The 15,821-nt window shown below is 43.1% G+C and overlaps 1 long non-coding RNA gene across 1 annotated transcript; it reads right to left on the reverse strand.

Annotated features, from left to right (window-relative positions):
• Positions 1–12,233: 12,233 nt before the first annotated feature.
• Positions 12,234–15,457, reverse strand: LOC309492006. The gene is made up of 3 exons (XR_014203395.1): positions 15,055–15,457; positions 14,197–14,222; positions 12,234–12,370 (listed from the first exon to the last, which is right to left on the reverse strand). It is a non-coding gene; the product is annotated as an uncharacterized lncRNA (long non-coding RNA).
• Between the last annotated feature and the right edge of the window lie 364 nt (positions 15,458–15,821).

The following is a 15,821-nucleotide window of genomic DNA, read 5'->3' on the forward strand; positions in this document are numbered from 1 at the left end:
TTAGGGTAGTAACAGACGTGTTCAGATGTGCAGAACTTACATGTGTCTGCCTATTTCTGTTCTCCACTGTGAGTGAAGTGTTCTTACGAGTCTACATTTTTAGATGAAAGAAATTGATTTTAATACAGCACAAGTAGTAGGACTTCAGCCATGTGATCACCACAGCCTGTTACCATAGTTTCATATAATGGATCCAAACACTGGGTTCTTTTACGGACTGTAAAAAAAAATAAAAAAAAATAAAAAGTTTGCTTGTGCTATTATTAACAGTTAAACTTTCGGTAACACTTTATAATAACTGCACACTATTAATCATTAGTTAAGCATTAGTAAACAGTTAATTAATAATGTATAAAGCATTAATAGACATTAATAAGCAGTTTATAAATACAGCTATAAATGTTTTTTTTTTATTATTTAGATAGATATAATGTGTTTAATAATTGTATTGCCATACTTTATTCATGAAAAAATAATAATTTCTAAATGAAGTATTGCATTATTTACACACCAGTTATTTAGGAGTTGCCAGTGATTCATAAGATCACTTAGAAAGTGTAAGTAAATGTAGTAGATTCAGGGAGTTATAAAGCATTTAGTAGTGGTCAGTTCACTATATGTGAGCTCATCTAAAGTGAGGACTAGGACTTGTAAAGTATTTATAAAGGAGATTTAAAGAGTCAGTTTTCTTCTAAACAGAAAAAGGAAACAAACACACACAGTGATACAGAACATAGAAATATTAACAGCCTTTAAATCTCCTTTATAAATGCTTTACAAGTCATAACTAGTCCTCACTTTAGATGAGCTCACACACATAGTGAACTGACCACTACTAAATGCTTTATAACTCCCTGAATTAACCCTGAATTACAGTAGAAATACATGTTAATGAAGCATTTATTAACACACTAAGTAACCATCACTATATGTCTGAATAATAATATGTATTTAAACAGTTTATTAATCATTTACTTACACTTTCTAAGTGATCTTATGAACGACTGACAACTCCTAAATAACTGGTGTGTAAATAATGCAATACTTAATTTAGAAATGATAAATTGATCATTCATAAAGTATGAAAATACAATTATTAAACACATTATAAATATGCTTATAAATCAAGAATAAAGCATTTATAGCTGTATTTATAAACTGCTTATTAATGTCTATTAATTCTTTATAAATGACGAATTAACTGTTTACTAATGCTTATCTAATGATTAATAGCATGCAGTTATTATAAAGTGTTACCAAAGTTTCTTTAAAATTAAGTTTAATCTTATCAAATGTGTGCATATTAAGCACAAAGAACTCTGCTATTTTAAGTGTGTTCGCTTGTGTAATGTTTATTTTAAAGTTTAAATTGACTCTATTTCAGCTCATCAGACTTGCATATGCTGCACAATCACTGCAAAAAATAAATAAAAATGCTTAGACCAGTTTTGTACCAAATTGTAAGACTGTCTTAAAGTGCCAGTCAGTTTCTGTCACAAGCTTAACTCAGCAGTTATCACAGCTAAAATCAGCATTTGAGTTTGTCACCAACTAAACAAGCATATCCTTGTTTTTCCCAAGCAGGGAAACAGGCAAATAACTGAATAATCTTTGCAACAGTCACGAAAGTGTCTCTATGCAACAAAATTGAATGGTGATTTAGCTCATATAGCTTTGAATGAGGAACAGATCCATTTCCCTCTGCCCTCAAATCTCATTTGCATGTGTTTTAAAATGCACAGACCAATGCAGTTTGGTCAAACCGGGCCGACATGCGATGCATCCAGGGGTGCAATTTACTAAATTGAACAAGTGCAAATGAGATTTGAGGGCTCTAATGCATTAAATATAGGTCTGTACCTGATTTCAGAAATATAGTGCATGAGTTGTACAGACTATAGCTTTGTGTTATAAATTTCCTTTTATACTTTTATTGTGGAAGACAGAAGCTCAACAGACACAGCACATGTATTCTGTGAAACAGTTTCAGTTCAGGACGCGATGTGCATCAATGCTCTCTACAATCCACTTAAGTTACGATGCTTTTTGGAAACACATCTCTGTTAGTCTGTATGTACTATGGCACTGATGTTTTCAGATGCTAATCACTGTTAGGATTATCTTCTGGTACTTTATCGTTTTCTTCTTCTTGATAGCATTCAGATATTACAGTTGAATAAAACAGAATGAATAAATGGACTGCATTTATATAGCGCTTTCATAGACCTATGGCCACCAAAGCGCTTTACATAGCCTCACATTCACTCACTCATTCACACACCGACGGCGGTGTCAGCCATGCAAGGCGCCATCCAGCTCGTCGGGAGCAGCTGGGGTTAGGTGTCTTGCTCATGGACACCTCAACACTTGGTCAGGTGGAACCGGGGATTGAACCACCAACCTTTCGGTTTGTAGACAACCTACAGTACATGAACCACTGAGCCACTACCGCATTACCAAAGTAAGCAGATTAGTTAACTTCATATGTTGCTGTCAGAGTCAGATTATACTGCTGTTATCGCCTTCTTCAACAAACAAATCAAATGAGAACAGTTTTCCAGTTTGGTCATGTCATGCTTGACTCAAAGTCTGTTAACAAACATCCAGAGTAAAATTTCACCTGTTGAATACAGTAGATGAGAGATCCACCAATAAAACCAGTGAAGATCATGTTGAACAAAATAAAAACTGGCCAGTGTTACAAATCAAACTATTCAAAATGGATGTTTTTGGTAAGGGATTGTTTCAGGGATTATAGTTGAGAAAAGGCTTTGGCATTATGGAGAAAAGGCATTTAATAACACTTCTTCAACAAACATCCTTGCTTCTCAAATGAGAATAATCCTCCACAGAACTCAAGGTGCAACCGGCAGAGAGGAAGACTAAAATCATATTCATATTCATCCAAACCTGCTCCTGAAGAGAACATGTTGGGTTTGAGAGCTGGCGTTCCCTTTGCAGGGAAAATCCGACTGGAAATGCGTTATTCAAAAGTTTGGTGATGACTGTCTTTTCTCCTCACCTTCCCACTGACTCCAGCGGCAAATCTGGTGACTTTTTGGATTGCTGGTTAACTTGTAGTCAGTCACTATATCATACTTTTTTTGTTTTGTTTTTTGTCTTGCAGAGAATATGTAAATATTAACTGCTTTATTGTACATTCAGCTTTACACTGTAGCTGTAAAAACAGATGTGTTGATGCATTACGTCATTTAGCTGCTTTTCGAGAAGGCTATTGCTACTTTCCATTGGAAATAGTTGGCAACTGCATGAGGGAGAGTAGATGTTGACCAAATCATACTTTTTGGGAGAACTCTTCATTTTACAGTGTCCTTGTTACATATGTTACATGTACTTGCCATAGTAATAACAATAAATTATGCATAATTGCATGCAACTAACCCTCAACTAAACCCTAATCCTACCCTAACCCTATAGTAAGTACATTTAGTTACTTAATATCACTCAGTACTTAAATACACTGTAGCAATGACACCTTAAAATAAAGTGTAACCTTATTTTTTTATGTGTGCAATTTGATGCTTTTTGCTTTCCCACAATTGGCCTCATTGTATTTGCAAAGGCGGCATTATCCGGCTTTGTTCGCCTGGTTTTCGGATTAAGTGTTTAACGATCACGCTTACATGCAAAATAATAAGTTTGTGGCCTCTTCAATTTCTGACAATAAAAAATCTGATACATCATTGTCCAAAAGATAAGCTTTGATCAAACACAAGCTGGTATTCATGCATTATTATGCAATGTTAAAAATAATAAAGAGGCCTCTGTATCTGCTCTTTATATAACCTCTATGCCTCAATTTCACCTCTGCATGTTTGACATGATTCATCCCCCTGTTATTTATCATATGCAACATGAATGGCCATCAAGCGTTTGTGAGTAATGGATTTGTCATAACCCAGCATGCCCGACTGCAGAGCGTGGGAGTGTGACACAGGCATTGAGGCCGTGTGTTTGTCAGCGTGTCAATGTGTCGACGGGATAGAGAGGTCAGGATAGGTCACTCGAAACCTGGCTGTACATGTGAGTGACGACTGGCACTCGGGACGGGGTCACCACGGGGTCAGCGTACAGGACGGCTCAGGTACGAGTCTAGCGAAACCACTTGACCTAATTAGAGTGTCACACACAACTGCTTGTGAACACCAGTCACTGAAAGAGGTCGGAGAACTTCATTATTTAAGTATGAGATTGTAAAACTAATGTGACAGCACTGTCAGTCAGTTTCATTAGGCCTGGTTTATTCTTAAATGACCCGATATACTCACAGCGAAGTCCATTCTGGTTCTTCACTCAGTGGTAAAAAGAAAGTCGAAATATGTGACCTTGAACCACAAAACCAGTCACATGGGTAATTTTTTTTTTTAATTAAGAATTTTGCATCACATGAAAGCTGAATAAATGAGCTTTCCATTGATGTATGGTTTGTTATGATAGGACAATATTAGGCTGAGATACAACTATTGAACATCTGGAATCTGAGGGTGCAAAAAAATCGAAACATTGAGAAAATCTCCTGTTAGGCTAACTGTCACATGAAAATGCACATTTTGAACTTAAATGGTTGTAATATAAGAATGCTTTGGAGTATAGACGTACAATTGGCAGATGTTTGTAGAAGTGAAATAAATTAAGAAAGTGAAACGGAAAAAAAGTTATAGAAGTTTGAGTTTATGGAAATGTACAATGTAAAAAATGTAATTATTCATATTTTATATAAAATATATATTTTTAAAAACTGGCCGACTCTAAAACTGCAAAAAAAAAAAAAAAAAATCAAAGTAAAAAATCTGAACAAGTTGTGTTTCAAAATGTTGGTTGATATCTCAAAAAAATTGCTTTCAGTAAGATTTTGTTTGGGCGCAGTACCAAACTTTTTCACTAGGTGACAACCAGACTCCATTACTGCCCATAGCAGGACGCCTCCATTTCCATATGTGGTTTGAGTGATCTGAACCATTATTTCCACAATTTTCATACAATTTATGAAGTAGACATTCTATTCAGAAGTAATATGGGAGAATCTACCATTCGTTCATGATTTTTCATGTTCATTGCTATTTCAAAATAAAGGTCTGAACACGCCTTAGGAATATTAAAATATTCTTGTTGCAAATTGATAAATTACGGCTCCTCTGTAATTTATTTTGAAAATCAGTCACCAAATATGAAAACTAGAGATTGTAAGCTTTCAAATGATATATAGTTTGTCAAGATTAGTTTAGGTTTAGTATAGGATATTACTGTTTTAAATATGTAATGGCTTTGGGCCCACCGGTGGGCCACTGACACTCAACAGGTAAAGTTGTTCATTTATGTTGGCGATTGTGCTGCATTCGCTCACACAAATACATGTTTTTATATATTTACGGTAGGACATTTACAAAACATCTTCATGCATGAACATGATCTTTACTTAATATCCTCAGGATTTGTGGCATAAAAGAAAAATCTATCATTTTTACCCATACAATGTATTGTTGGCTATTGCCACAGATATACCCGTGCGACTCGTGGCTGGTGACGTGATCCAGGGTCACATATGTGAGCAGAAGTATATTGTAAATCAACAGTATGAACGTTATCTTTATAGACAGTAGAGATGCATGTTACTGAATTTCACCGCCGATACCAATACCCGATAACCGATAAAAAAAGCATAATTCCCAGTTAATGCTGCAACCCTCTCAATTATACATTGTAATATTAGAGATTAAAATTACAGACTGAAACCAAACTATTATATTAAATTGCTGTTGACTGCATTCCTACACTGCAATACGAGTCATTATTTCTTTTTTTTGAATGCATGACTCAACGTTAAGGTTTATCATATACACTATCAAAAGGAAAAGGTACAAAAGTTGTCTTTTTAAAAGGTATACTTTTTTATCTCATTTACCCCTAAAAGGTGCATTTCGGTTGCTTAAAGGTGCATATTATTACCTAAAGTGATGCTAACAGACATGGACTAAAAACAACAAAAAATAAATAAATAAATAAATAATTCCGTGCAGAAACATTGATCTCTTAAATTAGCAAAGTCCACTCGAACAGCACTTGAATAATAAAAGCACAGTTTCAGCCTTCGAGTAGTGGACTTCAAACCCAGCTCACTCCTACACGGCTCATCTTTCTGTGACTGAACTAATATGAATATGCTTATATGACCTGTCCAGCCTTCTCTATGGATTATTAGTCATCAGATCCTCTACTTCAGGTGTCATGATGGCCATGGGTTTTCTAACGGCAAATTTAACTGAGTTAAGAGCTGCTAAATTCATGTTTCAATTTAATTTGGAAAGTGATGTCTGAGTGGGTGGGTTATTTACTCTGTAATTAGTCTATCCATTTCATCCAGTCCCAGGCATTCACGCAGGTATGAACAGTTTGTGAGCATGAGAGGTGGGCAGGATTAGCCGCCAGACATTACACAATAAACACAATGAACAGAGACACCACCATATTTCAGCATTTCTCTCCACATTCATCTGAACAAGAGCTCATGGGGCGATAAATACCTCCTTCCAAAACCTTTTATAATGGTGAACCCTGTTCCATGTGACCTTGCAAGTGAAGCAATTGTCACAAAGTTTTGGCAGAGCCCGTCTAAGGAGAGCCTGCCCACTCCCTATTAAGTCCTATTGCACCGAATTTTGGTTGTAGTTCCACCAGAGTTCCACTGGGGGCGATTGCCCATGAGTGCAAAATGAATGGGAGTCTATGGAGCTAGACGGCTAAATTTGTCTCTTTCACCCGATTGCCGTTGAGAAATCTCAGATTTGATTGTAGGTTTTGCAAGTTCAACATGGGTTATAGGTCGAAAGTTGAATGAACGAGTACTTATGTCCTTTTGATTTCTTACAGGTTGAGTTGTTGTTGCCCATAACTGTCACGGTTGAGTTATGCACTGTTTCCTCTGTGTCGCGTGTCACTGTTTGTTTCATGTCTGTGAGTGTGCGCGAGTGGGCGTTGTCCCGCTCGCGTGGTTGTTCAGTGCTCCAGCTGATATTAATCACACTCACTCCCCGCTCCAGCTGCTATCAATCCCCGCTCTCCATAAATACTCACTCATCTCTCCATTCCAGTGTCCATCCGTTGTTTGCAGTCCTGTTGAGTGTGTCGTGCCGTGTCTACCGGATCCTGTCTTGTCTGTGGATTTGTCTTCTCTGGTTCACTGGATCGAGCACCGCGCACGGGATATCACCACCGATTCACCTCATCTGAGCACCACTTCACCTGACCATCGAAGTCCCTGCGAGAGAGCCTGATTGCTGCTTCCCCTCTGAGAGATTCAACTTCATTGACTCTTTTGACATATTACCTTTGAGTGTGCTGTTCAAATAAACACTGTTTTCACCCGCTATTGCTTCCAGTAATCTATCATGACAGAACGGATGGACCAATCCATGGAAGCAGCGGGTGGTTCTTCGGCCTCGTTAGAGGATTTTATTCAAGTGTGCATCAGCCGGATGGATGCACAAGAACGCAGCCAGGGGGAGACTGGACGAGCAATTCAGGCTCTTGTCTCGCAGGTGTCCGAGCTCACCCAGCGATTCCATCAACTTCAACCTCCCACTGCGCCAGCACCCCCAGACCCACCGGTCGTTCCCCCCACACCAGCTGTGCCGCTCTCCCAATCAGAACCCAGACTTCCGACCCCCGAGTCATACTCTGGTGAGCCCAACTACTGCCGCCCGTTTCTAACACGTTGCAGCATGCATTTCTCCCTACAGCCTAAAACCTTCGAGAAGGAGGAATCGAAAGTGGCATTCGTGTTAACGCTACTAACGGGGAGAGCGGCGCTTTGGGGAACGGCGGTCTGGGAGAATCAAGACCAGTGCTGCTCCTCGTTCCAGGCACTCTCGGCGGAGATGCGGAGGGTCTTTGATCGTGCCGTCGCGGGAAGAGAGGCTGCCAGGGTTCTGGCAGATCTGCGCCAGGGAGATCGCTCCGTCTCGGACTATTCCATTGAGTTCAAGACCCTGGCGGCCGAGTGTCGCTGGAACGAGGAGGCGCAGTGGGACCTATTCCTGCATGGGCTGGCCGAACGCGTCCAAAGAGAGATCTACGCCCTGGACCTACCCTCGTCTCTTAACGCTCTAATGGATCTGGCCCTGAGGGTGGACGCTCGTTTGTCTCGGATCGGCCAACGTACGTCACTCAACACAATCCGCAACAGCGTGGAACACCAGCAGTCCAGTGGCATGGACGCGTTCGGTCCCCACGATCCCGAGCCCATGCAGATAGGGCGAGCTCGGCTTTCCCGGGAGGAGAAAGAAAGGCGGAGATCCCAGGGCCTTTGTCTATACTGTGGTGGGGCCGGACATTTCGCTCATAGCTGTCCAGTAAAAGGCCCAGCCCGATAGTAAGTATGAGGCTACTATCGGGTGGGATCTCCGCAGAAAAGACCTCATCCACTTCCACCCTCCTCCCGGTAAGACTGAGATGGTCAACTCACGATCACCACTGCAATGCACTTATAGACTCTGGAGCCGAAGGTAACTTTATGGATCACCGTTTTGCGTTACAGTTTCAAGTTCCTCTCCAAACACTCCCTCAGAAAATCACTGTCAATGCATTAAACGGACAATCACTACCAGCCATCTCCCAAGTTACCGAGAGTCTCACACTCATCACATCTGGTAATCACGCAGAAACCATTTCATTTTACATCATGGACTCCCATCTCACACCCATTGTTTTAGGACACCCCTGGCTAAGTTTACACAATCCCCGCATTGACTGGAAACAAAAGACTATTTCGGCTTGGAGCACTGAGTGTCATAGTTCGTGTCTAGTGTCTGCTTGTTCTGTTGTTTCTGTCCCTGTGTTGCAGGAGGAAGCAGTGGATTTGTCAAACGTGCCCGTAGAGTACCGTGACCTGAGGGAAGTGTTCAGTAAGTCAAGGGCTGCTTCTCTCCCTCCGCATCGTCCCTATGACTGTGCAATAGATTTAATGCCAGGTAAGTCTCCGCCTAAAGGCAAGATTTATTCACTCTCGGTTCCTGAGAGAGAGGCTATGGAGAAATATATTTCTGATTCTCTAGCAACCGGGTTCATCCGACCTTCCTCTTCTCCTGCGGAGGCGGGGTTCTTTTTTGTGGGGAAGAAGGATGGTTCTCTGCGACCTTGCATTGATTACCGAGGGCTGAATAACATCACGGTGAAAAACACTTATCCTTTGCCATTAATGTCTTCAGCCTTCGAGAGGTTGCAGGGAGCATCACTCTTCACAAAATTGGACTTACGAAACGCTTATCATTTGGTCCGCATCAGGAAGGGGGATGAATGGAAGACTGCTTTTAACACCTCTAGGGGGCACTTTGAATATTTGGTTATGCCGTTCGGCCTGTCCAATAGTCCCGCAGTCTTCCAGGCGCTCGTCAATGATGTGTTGCGAGACATGATCGATCAATTCATATATGTTTACCTGGATGACATATTGATTTTTTCTTCGTCTCTCCAGGAGCATGTGCAACATGTCCGACGAGTGCTTCAGAGATTGCTAGAGAATGGGCTTTTTGTCAAGGCAGAGAAATGCGTTTTCCACGCACAGTCGGTTCCTTTTCTGGGACACATCGTGTCGGCTGAAGGTATGCGTATGGATCCTGACAAGGTTAAGGCTGTGGTAGAGTGGCCAATCCCAGATTCCCGCAAGGCCCTGCAGCGGTTTTTGGGATTCGCCAACTTCTATCGGCGATTTATTCGCAACTTCGGCCAACTAGCCGCACCTCTGACCGCCTTGACCTCCCCCAAAACTACGTTCAGGTGGTCAGACGCAGCTGAGGCTGCGTTTGCCAAACTCAAGAACTGCTTTGTTTCAGATCCCATCTTAATTGCCCCTGATCCGTCACGTCAGTTTGTGGTGGAGGTCGATGCGTCAGAGGTGGGGGTAGGCGCAGTTCTTTCACAACGCTCTCCTTCAGACGACAAGATGCATCCCTGCGTGTTTTTTTCACATCGTCTATCTCCTGCCGAACGAAATTATGACATTGGTAACCGAGAGTTGTTGGCAGTCAAGTTAGCGTTGGAGGAATGGCGTCACTGGTTGGAGGGATCAGGGGTACCCTTCATCGTCTGGACAGACCACAAGAATCTGGAGTATATTAGAACCGCCAAAAGATTGAACTCCAGGCAGGCTCGGTGGGCACTTTTTTTCGGTCGTTTCGATTTTACTCTCTCATATCGTCCAGGGTCCAAAAACATCAAACCCGATTCTTTGTCGCGTATTTTTGATCGTCCCGAACACGAATCTACTCCCGAGCGCATTTTTCCAGAGACCCTAATTATCTCTTCGCTCACATGGGAGGTCGAATCGAGGGTCAAGAAGGCCTTGGAAGGGGTAACGCCTCCGATCCGGTGCCCACCTAACCGCTTATATGTGCCGGAGGGATTACGATCAGACGTTATCCAGTGGGGTCATTGCTCTAATCTAGCCTGTCATCCAGGGGTGAGTCGTACTATCTATTTTGTTAAGCAGCGGTTCTGGTGGCCACTTATGGCTCGTGATGTTCACCATTTTGTCTTGGCTTGCTCAAGTTGTGCCACTGGTAAGTCGTCCAATCGACCCCCAGATGGGTTACTTCAACCGCTGTCGGTGCCTTCGAGACCCTGGTCCCACATCGCTCTAGATTTTATAACCGCCCTCCCACCCTCCCAGGGGTACACGGTAGTTTTGACCGTGGTGGACCGGTTCTCGAAGGCGGCCCACTTTATTCCCTTGCCCAAATTGCCTTCAGCCAAGGAGACAGCGGTGGCAGTCGTGAACCACATCTTTCGGTTACATGGCCTCCCGACAGACGTGGTTTCCGACAGGGGACCCCAATTTGTGTCCAAATTCTGGCGAGAGTTTTGTAGATTGCTGGGGGCGACGGTCAGTCTGTCCTCTGGGTTCCATCCCCAGAGCAATGGTCAAACTGAGAGAGCCAACCAAGATTTGGAAAGAACACTACGATGTTTGGTCTCCAGGAATCCTTCCTCCTGGAGTCAACAACTTTCTATGGTGGAGTACGCCCACAATACGTTGCCAGTGTCATCCACGGGCCTGTCTCCGTTCCAGTGTAGTGTAGGGTACCAACCACCTGTTTTTCCTAGTACGGAATCCGAAGTCGCGGTCTCCTCCGCCCACGCCTTCATCCAGAGGTGTCACCGTACTTGGACGAGAGCCCGGGAGACACTCCTCCAAGTGCGAGAGCGCACCAAGGCCAAAGCCGATCGCCACCGGTCTAGGCCTCCCGTATACGTCGTCGGTTCCAAAGTGTGGCTTTCTACCAAGAACATTCCTCTCCGCTCCGTATCGAATAAATTAGCTCCTAAATTCATTGGCCCGTTTTCTGTCACCAAGATCGTTAGTCCGGTGGCTGTCCGCCTCAACCTTCCTCCGGCGTACAGAAGAATTCATCCGGTTTTCCACGTTTCAAAGATAAAGCCCGTGTTTTTTGCACGTATTAATCCGCCAGTCCCGGTTCCCCCACCGCCGCGACTCGTAGACGGGGAACCATCTTATTCGGTTCATCGCATTCTGGATTCTAGGCGGAGGGGACGCGGATTTCAGTATTTGGTGGATTGGGAAGGTTACGGTCCAGAGGAGAGAAGTTGGGTTCCTGCTCGTGACATCCTGGATCACTCCCTGATCGATGATTACAATCGACAGGTAAGGAGGCCTGGGAATGCCGTGAGGCATTCCTAGGGGAGGGGGTACTGTCACGGTTGAGTTATGCACTGTTTCCTCTGTGTCGCGTGTCACTGTTTGTTTCATGTCTGTGAGTGTGCGCGAGTGGGCGTTGTCCCGCTCGCGTGGTTGTTCAGTGCTCCAGCTGATATTAATCACACTCACTCCCCGCTCCAGCTGCTATCAATCCCCGCTCTCCATAAATACTCACTCATCTCTCCATTCCAGTGTCCATCCGTTGTTTGCAGTCCTGTTGAGTGTGTCGTGCCGTGTCTACCGGATCCTGTCTTGTCTGTGGATTTGTCTTCTCTGGTTCACTGGATCGAGCACCGCGCACGGGATATCACCACCGATTCACCTCATCTGAGCACCACTTCACCTGACCATCGAAGTCCCTGCGAGAGAGCCTGATTGCTGCTTCCCCTCTGAGAGATTCAACTTCATTGACTCTTTTGACATATTACCTTTGAGTGTGCTGTTCAAATAAACACTGTTTTCACCCGCTATTGCTTCCAGTAATCTATCATGACAATAACACGCTAGCATTCTGCTAATGAACGCTGATTGGTCAGTGAAGGACTGATTACGACCAGAGATACCGCTTGATGGCATCGTGGCATCCGAAGCGGGACCAGAAACAAACAAAACAAAAACTCTTCTAGCACGTGTATTTACCTGTGTCGGCTGTGTTGTGTGTTTACCTGTGTCAGCTGTGTTGTGTGTTTACCTGTGTCAGCTGTGTTGTGTGTTTACCTGTGTCAGCTGTGTTGTGTAGTTACCTGTGTCAGCTGTGTTGTGTGTTTACCTGTGTCAGCTGTGTTGTGTGTTTACCTGTGTCGGCTGTGTTGTGTGTTTACCTGTGTCGGCTGTGTTGTGTGTTTACCTGTGTCAGCTGTGTTGTGTAGTTACCTGTGTCAGCTGTGTTGTGTTTACCTGTGTCAGCTGTGTTGTGTGTTTACCTGTGTCAGCTGTGTTGTGTAGTTACCTGTGTCAGCTGTGTTGTGTATTTACCTGTGTCAGCTGTGTTGTGTGTTTACCTGTGTCAGCTGTGTTGTGTAGTTACCTGTGTCAGCTGTGTTGTGTTTACCTGTGTCAGCTGTGTTGTGTGTTTACCTGTGTCAGCTGTGTTGTGTGTTTACCTGTGTCAGCTGTGTTGTGTAGTTACCTGTGTCAGCTGTGTTGTGTGTTTACCTGTGTCAGCTGTGTTGTGTGTTTACGTGTGTGTGTTTACCTGTGTCAGCTGTGTTGTGTGTTTACGTGTGTGTGTTTACCTGTGTCAGCTGTGTTGTGTGTTTACCTGTGTCAGCTGTGTTGTGTGTTTACCTGTGTCAGCTGTGTTGTGTATTTACCAATTGGCAACATTCTAATCTGAAAAATGAAGCCTACCCGGAAGTGCGAAAAACTGCAATACATCGAAAATCCGCTAGGGGAAGGTCCCAAAAGGGAGCAAATGTCCATACACCCCCATGTTAAAATGTCCGTTTTCACAGCATAAATTCATGTTTTTACAGGTTGGTCCCATGGACTTTTATTGTATTTTTCGATAGGTTCCGAGTGCCTGACAACTGTGAGGGGGGTGAATTTTTTTCTAACTCGTTAGTTTAGATCGTATTTAGATATAAAATGTATGACAAATAAGGGCGCGATTGACAGCTTGATTGACAGCTGACAACGAGCATAGGCTGCGCCGAGTGGAATTCCTGAAATTTGACGTCTCGGCCATGATCTGACACAACACATCATACCTGTAAGTTATCCTTTCTGAACATTTGTATTGAAATATGGCGCCGCCCATACCCCCCATAAACGGCCTCAAAACCGTTCTTCAGAAGTCTATGGGTGACGTCACAGACGCTTTGTCCATATTTTTTACAGTCTATGGTATTTACCTGTGTCAGCTGTGTTGTGTGTTTACCTGTGTCAGCTGTGTTGTGTGTTTACCTCTGTCAGCTGTGTTGTGTAGTTACCTGTGTCAGCTGTGTTGTGTGTTTACCTGTGTCAGCTGTGTTGTGTGTTTACCTGTGTCAGCTGTGTTGTGTGTTTACCTGTGTCAGCTGTGTTGTGTGTTTACCTGTGTCAGCTGTGTTGTGTGTTTACATTCGTCAGCTGTGTTGTGTGTTTACATTCGTCAGCTGTGTTGTGTGTTTACCTGTGTCAGCTGTGTTGTGTGTTTACCTGTGTCAGCTGTGTTGTGTTTACCTGTGTCAGCTGTGTTGTGTGTTTGCCTGTGTCAGCTGTGTTGTGTTTACCCGTGTCAGCTGTGTTGTGTATTTACCCGTGTCAGCTGTGTTGTGTTTACCTGTGTCAGCTGTGTTGTGTGTTTACCTGTGTCAGCTGTGTTGTGTGTTTACCTGTTTACGTGTTGTGTGTTTACCTGTGTCAGCTGTGTTGTGTGTTTACCTGTGTCAGCTGTGTTGTGTAGTTACCTGTGTCAGCTGTGTTGTGTGTTTACCTGTGTCAGCTGTGTTGTGTGTTTACCTGTTTACGTGTTGTGTGTTTACCTGTGTCAGCTGTGTTGTGTAGCTACCTGTGTCAGCTGTGTTGTGTGTTTACCTGTGTCAGCTGTGTTGTGTAGTTACCTGTGTCAGCTGTGTTGTGTGTTTACCTGTGTCAGCTGTGTTGTGTGTTTACCTGTGTCAGCTGTGTTGTGTGTTTATCTGTGTCAGCTGTGTTGTGTAGTTACCTGTGTCAGCTGTGTTGTGTAGTTACCTGTGTCAGCTGTGTTGTGTAGTTACCTGTGTCAGCTGTGTTGTGTAGTTACCTGTGTCAGCTGTGTTGTGTAGTTACCTGTGTCAGCTGTGTTGTGTGTTTACCTGTGTCAGCTGTGTTGTGTGTTTACCTGTGTCAGCTGTGTTGTGTGTTTACCTGTGTCAGCTGTGTTGTGTTTACCTGTGTCAGCTGTGTTGTGTAGTTACCTGTGTCAGCTGTGTTGTGTAGTTACCTGTGTCAGCTGTGTTGTGTAGTTACCTGTGTCAGCTGTGTTGTGTAGTTACCTGTGTCAGCTGTGTTGTGTGTTTACCTGTGTCAGCTGTGTTGTGTGTTTACCTGTGTCAGCTGTGTTGTGTTTACCTGTGTCAGCTGTGTTGTGTAGTTACCTGTGTCAGCTGTGTTGTGTAGTTACCTGTGTCAGCTGTGTTGTGTAGTTACCTGTGTCAGCTGTGTTGTGTGTTTTACCTGTGTCAGCTGTGTTGTGTGTTTACCTGTGTCAGCTGTGTTGTGTGTTTACCTGTGTCAGCTGTCAAGTCAAGTCAAGTCAAGTTTATTTGTATAGCGCTTTTCACAATACAGATTGTATCAAAGCAGCTTCAAGCACAAGCTGTGTTGTGTAGTTACCTGTGTCAGCTGTGTTGTGTGTTTACCTGTGTCAGCTGTGTTGTCGATGCCTCGAGAGAAAAGAAAGTGCAGAGTGCGAAAGCACCAAAGTGACTGAAGGATTGCCGTAAAGCAGTATCTCTGGTCGTATGATGTGTATGACGTCATTGACATTTTAAAACACTTTTTAAAGCAAATAAGTGACTCTAAAAAATCTAACACTCAGCAATGTGTAATTTCTTTGCATCTCCTTTCAAATACAACATTAAAATTACTAGACAAAAAATTATATCCTGAGAAAAGTGGATTTTGAGGGGTATAGCGCCATAGACCTCCATTCATTCTGCACTCGTCCTGTGAGCGCCCTCATATGGAACCAGAGTGGAACTGCAACCAGTTCAGAAGCCGGAAGTTTACTCAGAGTGGAACTTCTCCCCTTATTAGACATTCTCTGGTTTTGGTGAGCTATGGCATGAGAGACTTGGCATAAGCTACCACAAAAACCTCAAATACGTACTTGTTTGAGGTCACTGATAGGCTGTTCATGGACACTTGGGCACTCAGTACACACTTAATCCCAGACAGCCACATAGTGTCGGCCCAGATCCGGTGTGGTGAACAATTGAGTCCTACTGAAGAGATGAGTCCGAGCTTAGGACCCAAGCAATCTCATTGGTTCAAAGCACGTTTTATGGGTAATCGCTTTAGTGCCTGGTTACAAATCATACAAATCACTTTATTATAGAGGACATTTGTACTACGTTATAATGAGTCATTAATGTATTTTAACTTATATATTTCATAAACTAGTATT

This window comes from Leuciscus leuciscus (genome assembly GCF_965113295.1).
Source record: "Leuciscus leuciscus genome assembly, contig: HAP1_SCAFFOLD_826, whole genome shotgun sequence".
NCBI lineage: Eukaryota > Metazoa > Chordata > Actinopteri > Cypriniformes > Leuciscidae > Leuciscus > Leuciscus leuciscus.